This window comes from Vulpes vulpes, chromosome 11 (assembly GCF_048418805.1).
Source record: "Vulpes vulpes isolate BD-2025 chromosome 11, VulVul3, whole genome shotgun sequence".
Classification (NCBI taxonomy): Eukaryota; Metazoa; Chordata; class Mammalia; order Carnivora; family Canidae; genus Vulpes; species Vulpes vulpes.
In genome coordinates, this window is record NC_132790.1 from 52884725 (window position 1) to 52909090 (window position 24366).

The window sequence follows — 24366 nt, forward strand, 5'->3', positions numbered from 1 at the left end:
ATCCTATGGCATTACTCTTGAACATTGAGCAAGACACTCAACCTCTCTTCCTCACAGCTTTCCTATCCCTCTTCTAAAGTAGAGAAAACAGCAGCTCACAGAGAGGACTGTTGGAAAAAGTAAGGATGCAATACATGAAAACTGATGCACAGTATTTAGTATATACAGCACACTCCATAAATGATAGCTGCTATTATCAGCTATTGGAGCTTCTGAACTCTTCTTTCAGAGTGTGGTCTCCAAAGCAGATGTTGGAACACTGAGTACTCATTACTCTCCATTTTTCATCATTTCTCTCAGTGACATAGAAACACAGACACAAGGCAAGATTGGACATAGCACAAACATGAACACCCTGCGCTTAAATTTGGGCCGCTCTTTTGTCAGTTAGAGGGATTCCCATCAAAGTTAGTCCTTTCCAATTGTTTTCAGCCTTGCTGTTTCTATGACCAATAAACCTAAATGAAAGGTCATATAGTCTCTGTTGAAAATAGATGACTATGTGACTAGTGAAAAGAGAAAGATACAGGAAGTGGAAATAAATTGAGGAGATTGATATGGCCAGCATTTGCATCAGGGTCAGATAAGCTCCTGTGCCTGCATCTGTGTGAGAACTGCCACAGAGAGCATTCGGTTCCCTTCTTCAGGCACAGCGCCGGGTGTCCTTGCTTACCTGATGGGAAGAGTAAAAATCTGTGCGCTCACCACATACTGAAGGATTGGAGCATGGTACCAGCATTTCAGAAGGTGAATTGCAGAACTCTGAAGATGTTTTTGTTTTCTTTTAATGAGCGGCGGAGAAAATCAAAGACAGTAGGGCCAGGCGGTGGGCTGGAGGGTGCTCTACCGGGAGCGCTCCCGGAGGCGGAGGCGGGCGGGCGGGCCAGGTCCCCCCGGGCCGCGGAGGGGGTGGAGCCCGGGCCGTGGCCCAGGCCAGCCGCGGGGGTGTGCAAAGAGCCTGGCGGGAAGGTGGGGGCAGGGCGGCCTTGCGGTTAGGGCCAGGGTCCCAGGGCTTCGCAGGCCAGGCTGGCAGGCGGCCAGGCGGCACTCTTGGGAGGTTGCTGGCCCCGGCTGCCTCCGCCGTCCCGAGGTCCCCAGCCTCGCCAGCCCGACAGTTTTAAAGCTGTCTTTTGAAAAAGAGAAAATGGCACTTATTATTTCAGGAAATTGGGAGCCATCATTCCATTCTCAACACTCCCCCACCGTCCCACCACCACCCTGCGTCCTTGGCTGCGGGTTGCCTCGTAGCTGTACTGGCCTCCTTGCGACCAGCTTGACTTGTCGTCAGCCGCAGGTGTGCCCAGATCCTCAGCCGCGGGTGTGCCCAGATCCTCAGCCGCGGGTGTGCCCAGATCCTCAGCCGCGGGTGTGCCCAGATCCTCAGCCGCGGGTGTGCCCAGATCCTCAGCCGCGGGTGTGCCCAGATCCGCGCGGTGAGGCTGAGGACTCACACGCCTGGCTCTGGACCGCCGTCCGCTCACAAGTGTGGCAAAGGAGGCTAACTTGAGGGAATTACCCCTTTCCTTGTGATAACTCAGGGTTTGCGCAAACGGAGGACTGATGAAGTCCTTCATACTACTCACAGTGTAAGTCATTAGACCCGTAGGCAACTTGCCATAGCTGACATTAGATAAGAACTGTAAAAAACAAAACTCAAGTACACAAACCTATTTGGAAAACTACAACTAAAGTGCTTTTCTTTTTTAATTTTGAAGGAGGCATAAACTCTAAGACATTAGGAACTTTTAGAAATTCCCACTCAGTATATGTGCTGCCGAAGTGAGCACCTAGAAATTCCCCCTTGGGACTTCAATGGAGATAAAGAGAATTTTGCTGAAAATTAATGCTCTTGATGGAAACATTTATTCTCATCCTACATATTTTAGAAAACTTGGTTTGTAGCACATTCTGTGTTTAGTATGCAATAATTTAAGTAGCACTAACATAAATTATCCACCCCACTAACAATGTTCAGTTTTGACAGTGCTCAGAGTGACTGCTTACACCATTTTGAATTTCACAAATGCCTCCAAATATGTTGGAAAACATCATGACTTTTCCTCTATAGAAAAATCAAACGCCAGGCAAGCATTTCATGACTTCTCTGAATTACAGATTGCCTTCTGATCTCAGCTATGTGTGCAATGAAGCACCACTCTCTATAGTACAATTGCTAAAAGCCAGTCAACTTGTTTTGTGTTATTCTGGTTCAGTCCAAAGAGAATTTAAGCCAAATGTTAAAAACTACAAACATAAAGGTGAACCTGTGCATTGGTCGCACTTATATGATCTGATTAATCCCTATACAGACTTCTCTAAGAAAAGAGAGAGAAAAGATTTAATCACACCAATAGCCCTCTGGGTGGGTATAGTATTTCCATTTTGTGATGAGAAAGTAGTTTCAGAGAGGCTAAATATCTTGCCTAAAATCACTCAGTAATTAACTAACAAAGGCAGGATTCAAATCCAGATTTTTTTTTTTTGGACAAAAACCCATGGTTTTTTTTCACTCCATCCTGTGCTGCCTTGCTGCAATCCACAACCAACTGTATGAACACTTCTGCTCTTCAAAGCAGAGATGTAGGTTGTGACTTCCTGGGAGATGTTGCTGTGGTCTAACTCTGAGCAACTGACAAATTTGATAATCCATAACTTAGCTCAGTTAAATAAAAAGTACTGCCAGAAGGAGGAAATGCAGGTTAACCAGACATTATGGAACAGAGATGTAAGTCCTCCATATTGTAAATCTTATTTCCAAGTGTGTTTTGAAGGAATTTCTATGGATCTCTAGGAAGGCCTCATGTTTTGAGGCCAGGCTGGCCCAAAGAGAAACCTCATGTGGCTTCCTTCCTCCAGTTAGGAACGAGAAAACCTGTTGGCTGGTAGGGAGAATCCAGTAGTCATAGCAGATGCTGTTGACTGCCAGTTTGGCAACCACACTCTTTTCCTGTGTTCCCAAATAACTCCTGGTATTCACACATCTCGGTTTCAGAGGACGCTGACCCCCAGGGGTGGGTTTGATTGGTGCATTCAGAGAACTATTGTCTTGTTCGTAATTGGATTGGCAAAGTTGGATGACACAAAGAATATTAGAAATAGGTGCTGAAGGTTCTTTTTTAATTGAAATACAGTTGATATACAATACATTGTATTAGTTTCAGCTGCACAGCATAATGATTTGTCAATTATATACATTACAAAATGCTTATCATCTTATGCATATTAATTTATTACAATATTATTGACTATATTCCCAATGCTGTACTTTTTATCCTGGTGACTTCTTTATTTTATTACTGGAAGTTTGTACTTCTTAATACCTTCCATCTATGTCACCCATCCCCCAATCCACTTCCCCACTGACAACCCCTAGTTTGTTCTCTGTATTTATGACTTTATTTATGACTCTATTTCTTTTTTTCTCTTTGTTTTTTACATTGGACATACAAGTGAGATCATGTGGTATTTGTCTTTCCCCATCTGACTTATGTCACTTACCATAATACTCTCTAGGTCCATCCGTGTTGTCACAAATGGAAAGATCTCATTCTTTTATATGGCTGAGTAATGTTCCATTATATATATGTTTCACATCTTCTTTATCCATTCTTCTATAAATGTACACTTAGGTTGCTTCCCTATCTTGGCCATTGTAAATAATGCTGCAATACATATAGTGTCGCGTATATCTTTTTGAATTAGTGTTTTCATTTTCTTTGGGTAAATACCCAGAAGTGGAATTACTGGATCATTTGGTATTTCTATTTTTAATTTTTTGAGGAAACTTCCTACTGTTTTCCATACTGGCTGTACCAATTTGCCTTCCCATAAATAGTGTAGGAGTGTTCTCTTTTCTTTTTTTCCCCCCAGAAGTTTTATTTAAATTCTAGTTAGTTGACATATAGTGCAATATTTGTTTCAAGAGTAGAATTTAGTGATTCATCATCTACATATAATACCCAGTGTTTATCATAAGAAGTGTCCTCCTTATTACCCATTCAGCCCATCTACCTCCCTCCATCAAACCTCAGTTTGTTCTCTATCATTAGAGTCTCTTATGGTTTGTTCCTCTCTCTCATTTCCCCCCTTCCTTTATATTCATCTGTATCGTATCTTAAATTCCACATATGAGTGAAATCATAAGTTACTTGTCTTTCTCTGACTCACTTATTTTGCTTAGCAAATGATTGCAAATAGCAAGATTTCATTCTTTCTGATGGCTGAATAATATTCCATTATATATATGTGCCATATTTTCTTTATCCATTCATCTGTCAGTGGACGTCTAGGCTCTTTCCATAATCTGGCTATTGTGGACATTGCTGCTATAAACATTGGGGTGCAGGTGCCACTTCAAATCATTATTTTTATATCCTTTGGATGAATACCTAGTAGTGCAATGGCTGCATTGTAGGGTAGCTCTATTTTTAATTTTTTGAGGAACCTCCATGCTGTTTCCATTTGCACCAACAGTGTATGAGGGTTCTCCTTTCTCTGCATCCTCAACACATCTGTTGTTTCCCGTATTGTTAATTTTAGCCATTCTGATGGGTGTGAGGTGATATCTCATTGTGGTTGATTTGTATTTCTCTGATGATGACTGATATTGAACATCTTTTCATGTGTCTCTTAGCCACTTGTAAGTGGCTATTCATGAAAATATCTATTCATGGGCAGCCCAGGTGGCTCAGTGGTTTAGTGCTGCTTTCAGCTCAGGGCCTGATCCCGGAGACCCGGGATCGAGTCCCACTTCGGGCTCCCTGCATGGAACCTGCTTCTCCCTCTGCCTGTGTCTCTGCCTCTCTCTCTCTCTCTCTCTCTCTGTCTCTCATGAATAAATAAATAAAATCTTTAAAAAAGAAAATGTCTATTCATGTCTTCTGCCCATTTCTTAACTGGATTATTTGTTTTTTGGGTGTTGATTTGATAAGTTCTTTATACATTTTGGATACTAACCCTTTTTTTAAAAGTAGGCTCTGCACCCAGTGTGGAGCCCAGTGGGGAACTTGAACTCACAATCCTGAGATCAAGACCTAAGCTGAGATCAGGAGTCAGACACTTAACCAACAGAGCTACCCAGGTGCCCCTGGATGCTATCCCTTTATCAGATATGTCACCTGCAAATATCTTCTCTCATTCTGTAGGCTGCTTTTTAGATTTGTTTCCTTTGCTATCTAGAAGCTTTTTATCTTGATGGTGTCCCAATAGTTCATTTTTGCTTTTTGTTTCCCTTGCTTCCTATGACAACTAGTAAGAAATTGCTAACCAATGTCAAAGAGGTTGCTACCTGTGTTCAACTCTAGGATCTTGATGGTTTCCAGTCTCACATTTAGATCTTTCACCATTTTGAATTTATTTTTTTGTATGGTATAAGGAAGTGGTCCATTTCATTCTTCTGCATGTGGCTGTCCAGTTTTCCCAATACCATCTGAGGAGACTGCTTTTTTTTCCCATTGAGTATTCTTTCTTACTTTGTTGAAATTAGTTTTAGGGCCATTTTTGGTTCCCTCTTCTCCTGCATTGATCTATGTATCTGTTATTGTATCAGTACTACACTGTCTTGATGACTATAGCTTGGTAGTGTAGCTTAAATTCTGGAATTGTGATGCCTCCAACTTTGCTTTTTTTCAGGGTTGCTTTGGTTATTTGGGGTCTTTTGTGGTTCCATACAAATTTTAGGATTGTTTATTCTAGCTCTGTGAAAAATGCTGGTGGTATTTTGATAGGGATTGCACTGAATGTGTAGATTGCTTTAAGTAGTATGGACATTTAAACAATATTTTTTCTTACATGAGCATGGAACTTTTTCTGATTTCCTTGTGTCCTCTTCTATTTCTTTCACAAGTGTTCTATAGTTTTCAGAGTACAGATCTTTTATCTCTTTGGTTAGATCTGTTCCTAGGTTTCTTATGGTTTTTGGAGCAATTGTAGGTGGGATTGATTCCTTGATTTCTTTTTCTGCTGCTTCATTTGTTGTGCCCAAGATTATGAATCCAAGAAACCACCAAGGAGCTGACACCGATGCAAGTACATGAGGGTTTATTTACAAGCTCGAGCTTGTGTCCAAGTATACTCTACACAGCAGAGCAGGCGCTTGGACCCTGATGTGGGTTACAGCTGGGTTTTTTATGGGCTGGTCTAGGGGATTTTCAGAAGGGGTGGAGGATTTTTTTTCCTATTCCAATATGGGGGAAAGGGTGGGTGAGTTTCTTAAGATCTGATATGGGATCAGAGGGCAATTCTGCTGAGGGCAATTCTGAGCTTTGTTATCTTTCTGATATGGGATGTCCTGAGGGCATTCTGCAGTTTTTCCTGTAAAGTTCAACTCTTATTCACAGGGGCCTAAGATGGCTGTACTTGTGCTAATGCTAAACTTGAGGTGGAATGGCCTTAATTTTTCTCGGCCTCCACACATTATTGATGTATGGAAATACAACAGATTTCTTATGTTGATTTTAAATACTGTGACTTTGCTGAATTTGTGTATTAGTTCAAATAATTGTTTTTGTGGAGTCTTTTGGGTTTTCTACATAAAGCATCATATTGTCTGTGAATAGTGAAAGTTTGACTTCTTCTTTGCTGATTTGGATACTTTTTATTTCTTTTTGTTGTTTGATTGCTAAGGCTAAGACTAGTAGTACTATGTTAAATAGTAATCGTGAGATTGGACATCCCTGTCTTGTTCCTGATCATAGAAGAAAGGCCGTCAGTTTTTCCCCATTGAAAATATTAGCTATGGGCCTTTTGTATATGGCTTTTATGAAGTTGAGGTATGTATGTTCCATCTATCCCTACTTTGCTGAGGGTTTTTATCAAGAATAGATGCTGTATTTTGTCAAATGCTTTTTTTACGCATCTACTGAGCATCATATGGTTCTGATTCTTTCCTTTATTAATGTGGTGTCTCACATTGATTGATTTGTGAATATTGAACAACACTTGTAGCCCAGGATTGTGGTGAATCCACTTGATTGTGGTGAATAATTCTTTTAATGTGCTATTAGATTTGATGTGTTAGTATCTTGTTGATAATTTTTGGATGCATGTTCATCAGGGATATTGGCCTATAATTCTCCTTTTTTAGGGGGATCTCTGTCTGGTTTTGGAATCAAAGTAATGCTGGCCTCATAGAAGGAGTTTGGAAGTTTTCCCTCTGTTTTTTTTTTTTTTTTTTTTTTTGAACAGTTTGAGAAGAATAGGAGTTAACTCTTCATTAAATGTCTAGTAGAATTCCCCTGGGAAGCCATCTGGCCTTGGACTTTTGTTTGTTGGGAGATTTTTGATTACTGATTCAATTTCTTTGCTGGTATTGGTCTATACAGGTTTTCTATTTCTTCCTGTTTCATATTTGGTAGTTTGTATGTTTCTAGGAATTTGTCCATTTCTTCCAGACTGCCCAGTTTGTTGGCATATAAATTTTCATAATATTTTTTATAATTGTTAATATTTCTATGGTGTTGGTTGTGATCTCTCCCCTTTCATTTGTGATTTTGTTTTTGGCTAGAGGTTTATAGATCTTATTAATTCTTTCAAAGAACTAGCTCTTAGTATCATTGATCTGTTCTGGAGGTTTTTTTGTTTTGTTTTGATTCTATAGTTTATTTCTGCTCTCATCTTTATTACTCCCCTTCTTTTGCTGGCTTTAGATGTTATTTGCTGTTCATTTTCTAGGTACTCTAGGTGTAAGATTAGGTTGTGTATCTGAGACTTTTCTTGTTTCTTGAGAAAGGCATGTAATGCAATATACTTTCCTCTTAGGACTGCCTTTGCTGTATCCCAAAAGTTCTGGACTATCACGTTTTCATTTTTATTTGCTTCCATGTACTATTTATTTATGTATTTATTCGTGAGAGACACAGAGAGAGAGAGAGAGGCAGAGACACGCGCAGAGGGAGAATCAAGCTCCACGCGGGGAGCCTGACGTGGGACTAGATCCTGGGTCTCCAGGATCACACCCTGGGCTGAAGGCAGCGCCAAACCGCTGAGCCCTGTGTACTTTTTAATTTCTTCTTTAATTTCCTGGTTTATCCATTCATTTTGTTAGTAGGATGTTCTTTAACCTCCATGTATTTGGATCTTTCCAAATTTTTTTTATGGTTGACTTCAAGTTTCATAGTGTTGTGGTCTGAAAATATGTATGGTATGATCTCTTTTACTTGTTGAGGTCTGATTTGTGACCCTGTATGTGATCAATTCTGGAGAATGTACCATGTGCCCTTGAAAAGAATGTGTATTCTACTGCTTTAAGATGAAATGTTCTGAATATATCTGTTAGGTCCATCTGGTCCAGTGTCAAAGCCATTTTTTCCTTGTTGATTTTCTGTTTAGATGGTCTGTCCATTGCTTTAAGTGGATTGTTAAAGTCCTCTGCTATTTTTTTTAAAGCTTTAATTCATTTATTTCAGAAATAGAGTAAGAGAGCACAAATGAGGGGAAAGAGCAGAGGGAGAGGGAGAAACAGACTCCCTGCTAAGCAGGGAACCTGATGCAGGGCTCTGTCCCAGGACTCCGGGATCATGACCTGAGCCAAAGGCAGATGCACAAGTGACTGAGCCACCCAGGCTCCCCAAAGTCCCATACTATTATTGTATTATTATCAATGAGTTTTTTTTTATGTTTGTTATTAATTGATTTGAATATTTGGGAGGGTCCCAAGTTGGGTGCATAGATATTTACAATTGTTAGATCTTCTTGTTGGATATACCCCTTAATTATGATATAATTAAGTGTCTTTCTCTATCATTTGTTATTGTCTTTGTTTTAAAATCCAGTTTGTATGATAGAAGCATGGCTACTCTGGTTTCTTTTGACGTCCATTAACATGAGAAATGGTTCTTCATCCCCTCACTTTCAATATGCAGATGTCTTTCGCTCTAAAATGAGTCTCTTATAAGCAGATATAGATGCTTTTTTTTTTTTTTTTTTTAATTTATGATAGTTACACAGAGAGAGAGAGAGGCAGAGACACAGGCAGAGGGAGAAGCAGGCTCCATGCACCGGGAGCCCAACATGGGATTCGATCCTGGGTCTCCAGGATCGCGCCCGGGGCCAAAGGCAGGCGCCAAACCACTGCGCCACCCAGGGATCCCCTCAGCTATTATTTCTTAAAAAAATTTTCTGACACCTTTTCTTTCTCTTCTTCTTCAGGATCTCCTGTAATATGTTATTACATTTGATGGGGTCATAAATCTATTCTCATTTTGAAAATTCTTTTCTCTCTTTTGTTTGGCTTAAATACTTCCCATTACTCAGTTTTCTAGGTCAATAATTTGTTCCTCTGCTTCTTCTATCCTGCTATTCACTTCATTAAGTTTATTTATCTCTGCAATGTTATTCCTTATCTCTGTGTTAAGGGTCTTGCTCATGTCTTCCACTCTTTCCTCAAGTCCAGTGAGTATTCTCATGATCATTGCTTTAAATTCTCTTTAGGTCTATTACTTAGATGTTTGGCTGTGGCCTTGTCCTGTTTTCATTTGGGAGAAATTTCTGTTCCCTTTTGTCTGCCTCTCTGTGTCTATTTCTGTGTGTTAAGAATGTCACCCGTGTTTTCTGCTCTTGAAAGTAGTGACTTTATGAAGAAGAGTTCCTGGAGTGTCCTGGAGTGCAATGTTCCCTGTTTATCAGAATCTGGTACTTTAGGAGACTGTCCTATGTGTGCTGCTTACACCCGGCTGTTGAGTCTGAGTCACTTTTCCTTTCAGTGCAGTCATCTGAACTCCTGTTGTGGGCTGTGTTTGCTCTTTGTTAGTGGGACCCAGGAAGGCCAGCTGTGAGGGGGTGTACTCACTGAGGAACTTGGAAGTGGGACAGTGGTGTTAGTAAAATTTGTGCTGGGCTGCTAATTCTATGTGATATTCCTCCAATCACTGTGGTGGTTGGGGGCTGTGTGCCAGGATTGTCAGGGACACAAGTCTGGGCAGGGCTGGACCTAGTGTGTGATGGTGGCTTAGAGTGTGTAGCCAGCTGCAGTGTAGTAGCTAGGCCCTGAGTGGTAGGTGAGCCAAGCATGGCAGTTCTGCATGGTGCACAGAAGCTATGTACCCAGTGGGACCATGTGTGGCTTTTGTCCTTAGCCCAGGGCCAAGGCTATCAGGTTTGGAGCAGACTAGTCTTCAGGAGAACTCATACTAGTGTGTTAAGTAGCAAGTGTCTGTGTAGTCCCACCTCTCACAGGTGACTCTGTGTTTATGCTGGGCAACAGGGGAGGAAAATGGCACCTGTCACCTCCCTCATTTTTGGAGAAGTACCCCAACACACTCCAAAACAAGATGTCTCCCATTTGCCCATGGCTTTGTGTAAATTGCCATTTTTATGTTGCCTCTCCATGTAGGCAGCTGTCTCTCTAAAGGTGGTGGATAGAGCTATTACTCATCCTCCCCTCCTTACCCACTGCTGAGTCAGCAGAATTTTAAAGATCTAGGGTGTAAGTACCATTGGTTGTATAAATTCATAGAATTCAGCCCCTCTGGTTTTTAAAGCCAAACATTATCAGCATTAGTCTTCCCCATGTGAGCTCCCTGGTACAAGGGCCCATTTCTCTACCCCCTCTAGGTGCACAGCTCTCTCCCTCCTGCAGGCAGCCTCACTCTGCCTTTCCGACCTTCCTAACCTTTCAGAAGCAGCTTCTTCTCCACATTTAGTTGTGGAGTTTCTTCTGCCAGTCTTCAGGTTGCCCAGTTTATTTACTTGGATATGCACAATATCCAGTTGAAAAAGTGGGATGGGGATCTCATATTCTTCCTACTCTGCCATCTTTCCAAACTCCTCTAAATTTCCCTCTTAAAAACTGTTTTTATTGCATTTCAAGGTACTTTTTGATTTCCCCTTTAATTTCTTCATCGACCCATTGGTAGTTTAGTAGCATATTGTTTAATCTCCATGTGTTTGTGTTTTTTCCAGGTTTTTCCCTTGTAATTAATTGCTAGTTTCATACCATGTGGTTAAAAAAAAAAAAGGCTAGATATAATTTCAGTTTCAGTTTTCTTAAATTTACTGAGACTTATTTTGTGGCCCAATAAGTGATCTGTTCAGAAGAATGTTCCCTAGGCACTTGAAAAAAAATGTGTATTCCGCTGTTTATGGATGGAATGTTCTATATATATCTGTTAAGTCCATCTGATCTAATATGTTGCTCAAAGCCAAGTTTCCTTACTGATTTTCTGTCTGGGTGATTTATCCATTGAAATAAGTGGGGTGTTAAAGTCCTCTACTATTATATTGTTGTCAGTTTCTTTCCCTTTAGTTCTGTTAATATTTGCTTTAGACATTTAGATGCTCCAGTGTTGGATGCATAGATATTTATAATTGTTATATCTTCTCATTGGATTGATTCTTGATCATTATGTAATGCTCTTATTTGTCTCTTGTTACAGTCTTTGTTGTCTATTTTGTCTGATATAAGTATTACTACAGCAGCCTCTTATTGTTTCCATTTTACGTGGAATTTCTTTTTTCCATCCCTTCACCTTCAGTCTGTATATGTCTACAAGTCTGAGTGAATCACTTTTAGATAGTATAAAGATAGGTCTTGTATTTTTCTTTATGCTGTCACCCTATGTCTCTTGATTGGAGCACTTAGTCCATTACAAAGTAACTATTGATAGATATGTGCTTAGTGCCATTTTAATTGTTTTCAGTTGTTTTTGTAGTTATTCTCTGTTTCTTTCTGCTCTTTCTGTCTTTCCTTGTGATTTGATGACTTTTGTTAGTGTTATGCTTGGATTCTTTTCTTTTTATATTTTGTGTATCTATTACAGGTTTTTGGTTTTGGTTACCATAAAGTTTACAATAACATCCTATGTATATAGCAGTCTATATTAAGTTGATGTTGCTTAAGTTTGAACACATTCTAAAAGCATTACATTTTTACTCCTTTCCACATGTTTTATGTATATGATATCATATTTTGCCTTTTATTTTTCATATCCCTTAACTAGCTTTTATAGACATGACTGATTTTACTACTTTTGTCTTTTAGTCTGTATACAAGCTTTATAAGTGATATACTACCTTTAGTATATATTTGCTTTTACCAATGAAATTTTCTCCTTTTATAATTTTGTTACTTCTATTTATGGCTTTTTCTTTTCTGCTTAAAGAAACTCCTCTAATATTTCTTGTATGGCCAGGTTAGTGGTGATGAACTCCTTCAGCTTGTGTTTGTCTGGGAAACACTTTATCTCTCCTTCAATTCTGATGATAACCTTACCAAGTAGAGTATTTTAGGTTGTAGGTTTTTTTCTTTTTAGCACTTTGAATATATCATTCCACTCTCTTCTGGCCTGCAAAATTTCTGCTGAAAAGTCAGCTGATAGCCTTATGAAACTTACCTTGTATGTAACTATTTGCTTTGCTCTTGCCATTTTCAAGATTCTTTATTTTTAACTTTTGACATTTTAATTTTTTTAAACTCTGAGAAACAGTTTATTTTACCTTTTATTACAAAGGCACAGAAGTCATCTGAGACCTCAGATATTAATCTACTGCATACCAATGTCATAATGCTAATGTACAACTTAATATAATTATTAAAGCTTACAGTATGGTTTTCCAACAATTCATAATGAGTTATAGATCTTTTATCCCAGTGTATAACCTTCATCCTGTCACTGTTATTCAGTAGCACATTCCTCAGCTACATGGAGACTATACAGAGTTGCTCTTTCTTCTCTTCAGTAGTTTGAGTTAACAAATTCATCTTAGGGAATGAAGGATCCAATGCATAGAATTTCTGAATAGGTGGAAATAATGGACCATCATCAGGAATAAATACATATGGATCTTCTTCAAATTCTTCCAAATAGCGACGCCTGGGTGGCTCAGGAGGTTGAGTGTCTGCCTTTGGCTCAGGGCATGATCCTGGGGTCCTGGGATTGAGTTCTACATCAGGCTCCCTGTGAGGAATCTGCTTCTCTCTCCTCCTGTGTCTCTGCCTCTCTCTCTGTCTCTAATGAATAAATAAATAAAATCTTAAAAAAATAAAAATAAATTATTCCAAATAACTTCGTTCTTAGATGGAGGAGGACCACACACTCCATCTTTCTTATTTTGGTTGTTCTCTAAATTCTTAGTCCTTTCCATTATCTCAGTGGTGTCAATTCTGCTGACTGGTTTACTTTCCAACTCAGGGGGGGTCTGTAGTTTTTCCTTCTGTGGGATTTGCAGAGTTGTATCAGTTTCTCTGGGCTCCACAGATTCACCCTGCAGCTTTGGTGGATGTTTATGCCATAGCATTGAAGACTTTTTCACTCATACTACTACAAAGAACCCTCCAGTATTTTGATTATTTGGTAATATTCTCAGACACCACTCTAAGTGCATCTGGATCCTTTGGTGGGAGTGTGGTAGGCCAGATCTGGGTACGTCTGCTGCGAGGAATATCATCCCACTGTGTAAATCACTGTCCATCTTTCATCCCTACCTTCCAATATGTAATTCCAGGCATCCGTTTTCATCCTGGTAGCTCAGAAGACATATCAGCAAGCTCCAAAGCACCTTTACTTTTTCTTTTCCAGCAAAGATGCTATTACTATTCCATCTTCAATGAGGGTTTATTGAACATGTAGAAGACACCAATTTACCACCTTCCAGTAGCTTCTTAGAGCCTTGCATTGCATATCACAGCTATAAACCTTACAGCTGCAAGTTATATAAGGTTGTCTCTTTTTCCAAACATCATTGTTTTTTCTCATGGTGCCATCTCTACTGCAAGGGACATAACAAAAATGCAATTATAAAAGATAATCTCTTTCCTCTTATGTACATCTGTTTTGAGTCTGGATATGCTGGACACATCGAGGTTGATCACCATGGATGCAGAGGCTGCTCAGCATTTTAGCCTGATGAAAGAGCAGATAGCAACACTTGTCCCCATCACCATGATGACAAGCCCTTCCAGAAAAGAGACATTCATGTCAACATGTAACATTTCAATTAGTTGTGTGGTCTTTGATCCAGATGCTGTACACATATCTAGGATCTTATGGAGATGGTATTAAGTAACAGTGGTGGAACCTTGCTAATGGCTTCTTGACAACTGATATTTTCATACTCAATTTCACTAACCAGAAACTGTTGAAACTTTTCCAATTGTGGAGACCTTCTCAGATGTTTCCACTTAAATATGTATGCCAGGCATGTTCTTCAGAATATCAACTCAGGGTCTGTGGAACTTCAACTTTCTGACCTTTCATTTCCAAGTCATCCGGTTCCTTGAAATACTTGTTCTTTAAGCAATAGAGTCTCTTTTGTGTGGCTTTTGTAAACAGTAATTCTAAAGTGGCCAGGAAGGGCTCCCTGAGTGCTTCCATGACATGGTCCTACTCATCCTTGGGCACAATCTTAAGCTCCTGGTATTATTCCTGGAAAAGCTGGGGATACTTGCCTTCTCATCCACTTCATTGCATTCCCTGCATCTTGGCACCATCCTTTGTGCCCTGCTGCTGCTCCCACTGCTGCTGCTGGAGCTGCAGCCAGCAACCTCCATGGCACAAGTAGCTACCCACACCCACACATACCTACCAGCCACCACTGGCTGGGGGACCTGATATTTTAATTATTATGTGTCTTGGTGTGGACCTCCTTGAGCTCATCTTCTTTGGAGCTCTCTTTGCTTTCTGGACCTGGGTATCTTTTTCTTCCCCAGGTTAGGAAAGTTTCCAACTATTAGTTCTTCAAATAATTTTTCTGTACCTCTTTTTTTCTCTTCTCCTTCTGAAGCCCTTAAAATATGAATGCTAGTGTACTCAATGTTGTCCCAGAAGTCCCTTAAGTCCTTTTTCTCAGGAAATGTTGTCCTAGAAGTCCCTTCAGTCCTTTTTCTCAGGAAAAAATATTGGGGGGGGGGTTACCTGGGGTGGCTCAGTCAGATAAATGTTTGACTTTTGATGTCAGCCAGGTCTTGATCACAGGGTTGTGTGTTCAAGGCCCGTGTTGGGCTCAGTGCTAGGTATGGAGACTGCTTTTTTTAAAAAAATTTTTTCTTTTCTGCTTGTTGCTTTCCACTGCCCAATCTTTTAAAAATTCATTTATTTTTTAAAGCCTTATTTAAGTAATTTTTATACCCAATGTGGGGCTTGAACTCACAACCTGAGATCAAGAGTCACATCCTCCTCCAACTGAGTCAGCCAGGTGCCCCCACTGCTCTGTCTTTTAGATTACTGAGCCATTCTTCTGTATCTTTGAATCTGCTGTTGAATCCCTTTAGTTCATTTTAGTTCTTGTGTTCTTCAGCTCTGATTGGTTCCTTTTTATATTTTCTCTCTCTCTGTTGAGATTTTCTCTGAATTCAGCCATACTTCTCTCAGGTCTGATGAGCATCTTCAGGACCATTACTTTGAACTCTATCAGGTAGATTGCTAATCTCCATTCTGTTTAGCTCTTTCTGAGGTTTTGTCTTGTTCTTTAGTTTGAAAATTCTTTCTTGCCTCCATTTTGTCTAATGTCTGTGTTTGTTTCTATGCATTTGGTAGGTCAGCTATGTCTTCTGGTCTTGAAAGTAGTAGCCTCATGTAGAAGGCATCCTTTGAGGCCCAGTAGTGCAATTCCTCTTGCCACCAGAACAAGGTGTTTCAGAAAAATCTTCTGTGTGGGCTGTATGTGCCCTCCTGTTGTAACTGGGCTGTGACTGCTGTGAGTATGTTGATGGGTATGGCTGGCTTATATACCACTGTAGTGGCTGCAGATGCACGGGTGGGTAGTGCGGTCGCCTCAATGGGGCAGGAATCCCTCTAGAAAGAGCATTAGAGTGCCTAGGCTGTCTTCTGGGTTTGGCAGGGCAGTAGTCACTTTGAGGGAACACTGGTCCCAACTGAGACTACCAGCTGAGCATGGCAGGGAAGAAGCTACATTGGAGGGGTACCTTCTGGAGCAGTTGTGTTAGGTGGGGCAGCTGTACAAGGGAATAATAATGCAGGGTGAGCAGTATTAGTAAAGTAAATGGAAAGTTTCAGAACTGGTTCTTTTTTTTATTATTGGAGTTCAATTTGCCAACATATAGCATAACACCCAGTGCTCATCCCATCAAATGCCCCCCTCAGTCCCCATCACCCAGTTACCCCCACCCCCTGCCCACCTCCTTTTCCACCACCCCTTGTTCGTTTCCCAGAGTTAGGAGTCTCTCATGTTCCGTCTCCCTTTCTGATATTTCCCACTCATTTTTTTTCCTTTCCCCTTTATTCCCTTCCACTATTTTTTATATTCCCTAAATGAATGAGACCATATATGTTTGTCCTTCTCCAATTGACTTATTTCACTCAGCATAATACCCTCCAGTTCCATCCACGTTGAAGCAAATGGTGGATATTTGTCATTTCTAATGGCTGAGGAATATTCCATTGTATACATAGACCACATCTTCTTTATCCATTCATCTTTCAATGGACACTGAAGCTCCTTCTACAGTTTGGCTATTGTGGACATTGCTGCTATAAACATCAGGGTGCAGGTGTCCCGGCGTTTTATTGCATTTGTATCTTTGGGGTAAATCCCCAACAGTGCTATTGCTGGGTCGTAGGGCAGATCTATTTTTAACTCTTTGAGGAACCTCCACACAGTTTTCCAGAGTGGCTGCACCAGTTCACATTCCCACCAACAGTGCAAGAGGGTTCCCCTTTCTCCACAGCCTCTCCAACATTTGTTGTTTCCTGCCTTGTTCATTTTCCCCATTCTCACTGGTGTGAGGTGGTATCTCATTGTAGTTTTGATTTGTATTTCCCTGATGGCAAGTGATGCAGAGCATTTTCTCATGTGCTTGTTGGCCATGTGTATGTCTTCTTTGATGAAATTTCTGTTCATGTCTTTTGCTCATCTCATGATTGGATTGTTTGTTTCTTTGGTGTTGAGTTTAATAAGTTCTTTATATATCTTGGATACTAGTCCTTTATCTGATAGGTCATTGGCAAATATCTTCTCCCATTCTGTAGGTTGTCTTTTACTTTTGTTGACTGTTTGCTGTGCAAAAGCTTTTTTTCTTGATGAAGTCCCAATAGTTCATTTTTGCTTTTGTTTCTCTTGCTTTCATGGATGTATCTTGCAAGAAGTTACGGTGGCCAAGTTCATAAAGGGTGTTGCCTGTGTTCTCCTCTAGGATTTTGATGGAATCTTGTCTCACAGTTAGATCTTTCGTCCATTTTGAGTTTATCTTTGTGTCTGGTGTAAGAGAATAGTCCAGTTTCATTCTTCTGCATGTGGATGTCCAATTTTCCCAGCACCATTTATTGAAGAGATTGTCAGAACTGATTCTCACAAGCATCCAGATAGCTAAGCTGAAGGAAAACAAGAAAAATGGCAACTACCAACACTTCTATCTCCAGAGAAAGCTCCTTCAGATCTTTGCCCCTCTGATTTACTCTGAAGTAAATCTTCAGGTGCAACCCAGGCTCTTTTCAAACCTCTGTGCTGGAGTTATATAGAATGCTACTCCTTTAGGAATGAAGATTTGGTTTCCTGTAGCCCTCTGGTTCTCCCCGAGTTAATGGCTACCAATTTTCAAAAGCAGACATTATGGGGGCTTATCTTCCTGGTTCAGGTCTCTAGGGCTAAGGGTACCTGATGTGGGTCTTGATCCCTTCACTATTCAGGGAGGACTTCTGCACCTGTGATACCCCTCCTGCTTGTGGGTCACCACACTGGGGATTTGTTTTCTGATTATGTTTCTGCCCCTCCTGCCCTTCTTATATAGCTTTTCCTTTACGTCTTTAGCTGCGGATGATCTGTTCAGGGAGTCTTCAGATGTTTTCAGAGTAAATTGCATTATATGTAGTTGTTGCCTCAATGTGTCCATGGAAGAAGGTGAGCTCAGGATCCTCTTACTTTGCTATTCTCCCAAGCTTTCTCCAGCTGGTGTCTTTCTTGAAAGATAGTCTCATTCTCTATGTGTAAGAAAGAGGCAGAACCTCTTCTGCCTGTCCATCTGCCTGCAAGTGAGGCCAGAAATGTCCATAGCTGTTGCAGCATCAGAATTAGAGGTAGACTGAAGCACTGGAGTGATTGAAAGGGAAACCATAACCTGGCTTTTATAAGCCTAATCCAAGCCCTGCCCATTTTGGATTCTTTTATGTGAAATAGTGTTCTTGTAGTTGAGACCAGATAAATTGGTTTGCTGTTACCTACAGCTTTAGGTGTTGTTATTTGGAAAGGTAGGTGAGGGTGAATATCTGGCATTTTGGAAAGGCCCAGGGGCAACCACAAAACTTTAATATGAAGAGGGCCCAATCCAGCTGAGAAATACTCTCAGACAAAACTAAGGCATTCCCATGGCTGCTGGCCCCTCCTCCCTTTCATGGCTGATTTCTAGGAGGCCATAGGACCTCTCAGGTTAGTTCAATGATGCTTTCTTTGGTGTTCCTAAAAGTGCCTTCAGTTCTGAGAGAAAATTGTCATCCAGGGACTCTCAACTTATTGATGGTTTGTGTTTTCTTATTGTACAAGTTTTACATGTTAATAGCAGAAAACCAAAAGGATGCAAAGAAAACTGTTTTGGTATATACTCTGGGTTTATGTGTGTTTCTGATTCATTTTACTCCCATTTCAGAAATGTGCTTCTCATATTCTATATGTAGTGGTTTTTTTTTTTTTTTTTAAGATTTTATTTACTTATTCATGAAAGACACAGAGAGACACAGGCAGAGAGAGAAGCAGGCTCCATGCAGGGAGCCCAATGTTGGAATCGATCCCGGTACTCTGGGATCATGCTCTGGGCAGAAGGCAGACGCTCAACCACTGAGCCACCCAGGCGTCCCTATATGTAGTTTTAAAATTTATTTATTTACATCCTTTAAAAAGAGAACATGTGTGAGAGAGACAGCAGGGGGAGGAGTGAAAGGAGAGGGAGGAGAGAAGTAGCTTCCTACTGAGCATGGAGCCCAATATGGGGCTCAATCTCACAACGGGAAGATTATAACCTGAGCTGAAATCCAGAGTCAGACACTTAACTGACTGAGCCATCCACCAACCCCTCTATGTGTAGTTTTATGTCCCATTATCTGAACTCAAAACTGTAAGTAACATAACTGTAACATATATTTTTCATATATCATTAAATATATTTTAAATCTTACTTAATGATTGCACACTAATTTATTGCATGAATATGTAATAAATTACAAACTGGTTATATTTTACATGAGGAGACATTTATGACAATCTTGCATAATTTAAGCTTTGCATAATTCAGGAGTCTTCTTTTCATAAACAGTAATACTCAAATAGCTTCTCTAATAACAAACACCACTGACACTCAGCCCACCAGCTTTGGACCGTGATCTTTGAACTTAAAATCTGCAAGTTGTTGGGCTGGCTGAGAGACAGGGGTGCCCAAAATGCCGGACATCTCAAATTGGGTCAAAATGGCTGATCTTCCCGCCAAAGCAGCCGTGACCACCACATCATCTCCAGTAAATCAAAGCCTGGACGGGAAACTGGAATTTTCCATCCAGGACTTTCCAGCCAGGGACCACCCCCCATCGTCTGTCCTATTCCCACCCCCAGCCAATCACCTAGGGACACGGCGTTCCGCGTTAGGCAGGGACCTACCGGGACGCGGACCCGGAACCGCACACTCCCCAACGCCGGTGCTTCCTCTCCGAGTCAGAACCTCGCCCGGAAGCGCTCCCCATTAAAGCACTCTCGAACCTACTGCCTGGCTCTGCTGTTTTTTTTTTTTTTTTTTTTTTTTATTTCTCCGCCGTTCATTTTGGAAAAAACCTAACAGAAGTAATTTACATTATTTCAAAATTTGTTAACAAATGTTAGAACATCTATTACATGCTGGCCACATGTCTAAGCTTTCGGGAATCGCGAACTGGGAGTTAATATTCTAGTTGAGGACAAATAAGCATAATCAGATTTACCTATTTATCATGTTTATTACATTTGAAGTTGGTAGAAAGTATGGAAAAAAGAAACCTGGGGCATGACAGGGAAGTTGGAAGTTCCAGCCTTTGAGCTATGGTGTGGAATCAGGAGTGGCTGGGCTCACATAGCTTTGAGAGAATCTGATTAGCCTTTCCAATCAAGCAAAATGCTTTGTTTTGTGACTGTTATCAATCCATTGACTTGCGGAGATTTATCATAATGCCTGGTCAAAGAGCCTAGTAAGAGAGGTGCTCTATATGATGAGGGAGCAGAAGGCAAGCTGAGGGCAAAGCACAAGCTAACACCTTGCAACTGCCTCCCTCCCCCCTACCCCCAAGGTGAGATATGTGTAACATTCCTCTGGTACTCCCGACTGCCCTTGAACAAAGGAAAGGGAAAAACAAATGGTTAACTGATAGACATCACAGTCACACAGGATATGAGTCTTCATCAGTTTGCAACTATCTTCATGATTTACAAGAAAAAAGGTAATCTCCAGAAACCTATAGACTCAATTTCCTGGAGCCCTAAAATCACCCTCCCTGCCTTAGGATAGAAAATCTCTCTCCTCACAACCTCAGTGCAGCTCTTTCTGTCCATGGGTTCTATCTCCATCCTTTAATAAAACCCCTTTTTTGCACCAAAGACGTCTCAAATTCTTTCTTGGCCATTGGCTCTGAACCCCACCACTTCCAACTGCATCATATAGGTGTCTCTCTAATCAGGATATGCTATCTGTCAAAGGAAGTCATATCCTTATCTCTCCCAAAGCACCAAGTCTCACAAAATGAGCAAATGAGGGGATGCCTTCATTGTCCAGTCCTCTCTTATAAAGCATTTTGCCATCTCTCACTGCAACACACTTTCTATAGCCCTTTCTGCCTTACTCCTTATCAGAGAAAAGCATTGGCAGCAACATGCAGTTCCCCAAAAGTTAGTGACTTGAAACATCACAAACTTATTATCTTATAGCTATGGAAGTCAGCAGTCCAAAATGAATGCTACTGGGCTAAAATCCATATGTCAGTAGGACTGTGTTCCTTTCTCAAGACTCTATTTTATTGCCTTTTCCAGATTCTAGAGGCAGCCTATGCTCTTTGCTGAAGGCCTCTCCCATCTTCAAAGCCAGCAATGACTGGTCAAGTCTTTCACATCAATCACTGACACTTTGTCTTCTGCCTCTCTATTCCACATTTAGGGAATCTTTGTCATTACAATGAAGATCATCAAGCTATTTAAGATGTCTATCAGTTAACCACCCACTACCTTAATCCTTTGCCACATAACATATTCATAGGTTCTCAGGATTAGGATGTAGACACGTTGGGAGGCCATTATTCTGCCTGTCATACTATCAGACAACAAAGTTGTCAGTGAAGTAACTGATTCCTCTGTTCATAGCCGGTTCCCTGGAGCCTGACATCTAGTATCAGTCAATAAATTGTTATTACAAATTTAACTAACTAGCACGTGGCAGATACACTTACCTCTACCCACTAAAGATCTTTTTTCCCAGCCCAGCTCTACCCAGTATAGTATGTTCTTCGTGGCTTTGCTTAAAGCTACTTCTTACATGAACCAAAGTCTTCCTCCTTATTTCTAAGGGCACAATTATTATTATTATTATTTTACATATGTTTCATTATCCTATTAATTTTACTAGGTTCTGTACAGCCTGGATCCTGATGGCCTCATTCCTTTCTGAGCTCTTCACAGTTGGTAGCACATGGTGAGCTCTTTTGTAGTTAAGAGTAAGGGGAATAACACAAGGGAAAGATCAGAGCAAGACAGCAACTGGGGAGTGTGAGAGTCAAAAAGAGACCTCTTTTACTCTTTCGTTTCCTCCCATTAAGAAGAATCTCCATTGCAAAGTGGCTAGGGTGCTGGCATTGGTGAACACATTTGTAGTAAGATGTTAGAATCAGATTCTTCCTCCCTCATTGCTCTGTGGGAACATTCAGTCCCCATGAATGCCATCAGTCCCAGAACCTGCAGCCCATCTGACATGTATCTCTTTGCTGAGAGAGAAAGCAGCCCTTTTTAGTTTCGATTCCATGATAGCTCTGCCTCCTGATCTGGCAACTTACTTTGTGATCTCTCCAGTATTTGGGGGGGCATCTATCACTCTCCTTTGCTGCCCTGTTGCCTCCACCATCTTCTTGGTACATGGAGTGCTGCCCGTTGCCTATTGAAGGTCATGCCCGAAAGCCTACATCTTGGCTGAATAGCTTTTCCTTTCCAGAAAGTGCAGAAGGTGACTTCCATGTACTTAAAAAAAAAAGTGCGTGTGCTTTTATTTTTCTTTTTTCTTCAAAGATACTTTAAACTCTTTGGTCAACACTTCTGATCATTTTCCTTTCAGATACCCAAGGTCAAGTGCTATTTTTAGCCATTGTTCTCCCCAATGGGGTTCTCCTCAGAGCATCCCAGCTACTGGGGCTGTACTTTTATAAGCTTCTTCAAGGGATAGTACATAGGTAGCTACATCTCATTTCTTCCCCTTTTAAATAGGTTAAATCTTCTACAGATCATTTGCTTATTGCATGTCTAGTTATTATTGAATAAAAACTTAAGTAAGAATAACTGATTCACAATAGAAGAAAACACATAACTGGGATTGCTTTGAGAGAGAATATTCTTTACCAGGTGTTCTCTTGAGTAGAGTACTGGATATGTTTGAAAGAAGTACTTTGTTAAGCCACTGGGAAGCAGGTGAGACCCTGAGGGGACAGGGTGAAAGTAAAATGGTTAGTGAAAGCAAAGAGAAGATATTTGTGGTTGAGAGAGGAGGGGGACGTGGAAATGAATGAAAAAGGGAGAAGGAGGGGGAGGAGGAGAAACAGAGAGAGAAAATAGCCAGCAAGGTGGATGAAGGCCATGTATTTCAAGATGGGACCCTTTCACATGATCCCTCAAATCCTTGATGAAGTATAACAAAACCACAAAATATTTGACATGGGTAAATTCTTATAGGAACTGGTGAGGCCAGGTTGTTGCAATGCAAACTTGGGACAACTTAACGCTGCCAGGTTGAAAGCTATGAGATATATGAAGATGTAAACTACAAGTGTCCATAGAACTGTAGAAAACAAAATTAATACCAGAATTAGAACTTCCCTGGTTGGCTCTTAAGTCCATTAGTGGGAAATACTGTTTAAAAATAGTTACATTTCAGTCTGTACAATAGCCGACTTGTACAACCCTCCTTCTGATATCATACTTCATGACCCAGCTCTGCCCCTACTCTACAAAAAATCTTTTTTCCTATGACTCGTGTTCTCAGTGGTGTCCTGCCCTCTAAAATTCTATCTTTATCACCTTTGGTACATAGTTTAGTGCTTAAAGTTAATATCTTGTGTTAGTAAAAATAAATTTAAAAACACAAAGCCTTCACTGGCCTTCTGGAAGTGTTATAGAGAAGAGACACTATGAGTGGCTCAAGGGATGCAAGAGAGAACAACAGCTAATTGTCTTTGTTGATGGTGGCATCTGAGGACAGCAATGGCTACAGTATGATTAATGGTGATCAGACTCCAGTGTAATTCACAGTAGCCAAAGCTGGATAATGATGTTGTGAGGTAGTCACTAGTGGCTTGAATTTGGGCATTGTTTGAGGTTACACAATCTCTTAAGCTAGTTTCTCATCCTCCTTGGCATTCTTTTTGTTTTATTTTTTAAATTTTAATTCATTTTAGTTAATATAGAGTGAAACATATTAGTTTCAGGGGTAGAATTTAGTGATTCATCAGTTGCATATAACACTCAGTGCTCATTATATCATGTGCCCTCCTTAATGCCCATCACCCAATTACCCCATCCTCCCAACCATTTCCCCCCCAGCAACACTCAATTTGTTCTCTAGTCTCATGGTTTGCCTCCCTCTCTGTTTTCTGCTTATTTTATTTTTCCTTCCCTTCCCCTATGTTCATCTGTTTTGTTTCTTAAGTTCCACACATGAGTGAAATCATAAGTTATTTGTCTTTCTCTGACTCACTTATTTTGCTTAGCAAATGATTGCAAATAGCAAGATTTCATTCTTTCTGATGGCTGAGTAATATTCCATTAAATATATGTGCCATATTTTCTTTATCCATTCATCTGTCAATGGACATCTAGGCTCTTTCCATAATCTGGCTACTGTGGACATTGCTGCTATAAACACTGGGGTGCAAGTGCCCCTTCAAATCACTATTTTTATATCCTTTGGATGAATACTTAGTAGTGAAATGGCTGCATTATAGGGTAGTTCTGTTTTTAACTTTTTGAGAAACCTCCATACTGTTTTCCAAAGTGGTTATACAAGTTTGCATTCCTACCAACAGAGTAAGAGGGTTCTCCTTTCTCTGCAACCTTGCCAACATCTGCTGTTTCCTGAGTGGTTAATTTTAGCCATTCTGACAGGTGTGAGGCGGTATCTCATTTTGGTTTTGATTTGTATTTCCCTCATGACAAGTGATAATTTTTCTTGTGTTTATTAGCTATTTGTCTTTCTTCTTTGGAAAAATGTCTGTT

The 24366-nt window shown here is 40.5% G+C and overlaps 1 pseudogene; it reads right to left on the bottom strand.

Annotated features, from left to right (window-relative positions):
* Positions 1-843: 843 nt before the first annotated feature.
* LOC112933259 (RNA cytosine C(5)-methyltransferase NSUN2-like) lies at positions 844-14485 on the bottom strand (annotated as a pseudogene).
* Positions 14486-24366: the final 9881 nt, after the last annotated feature.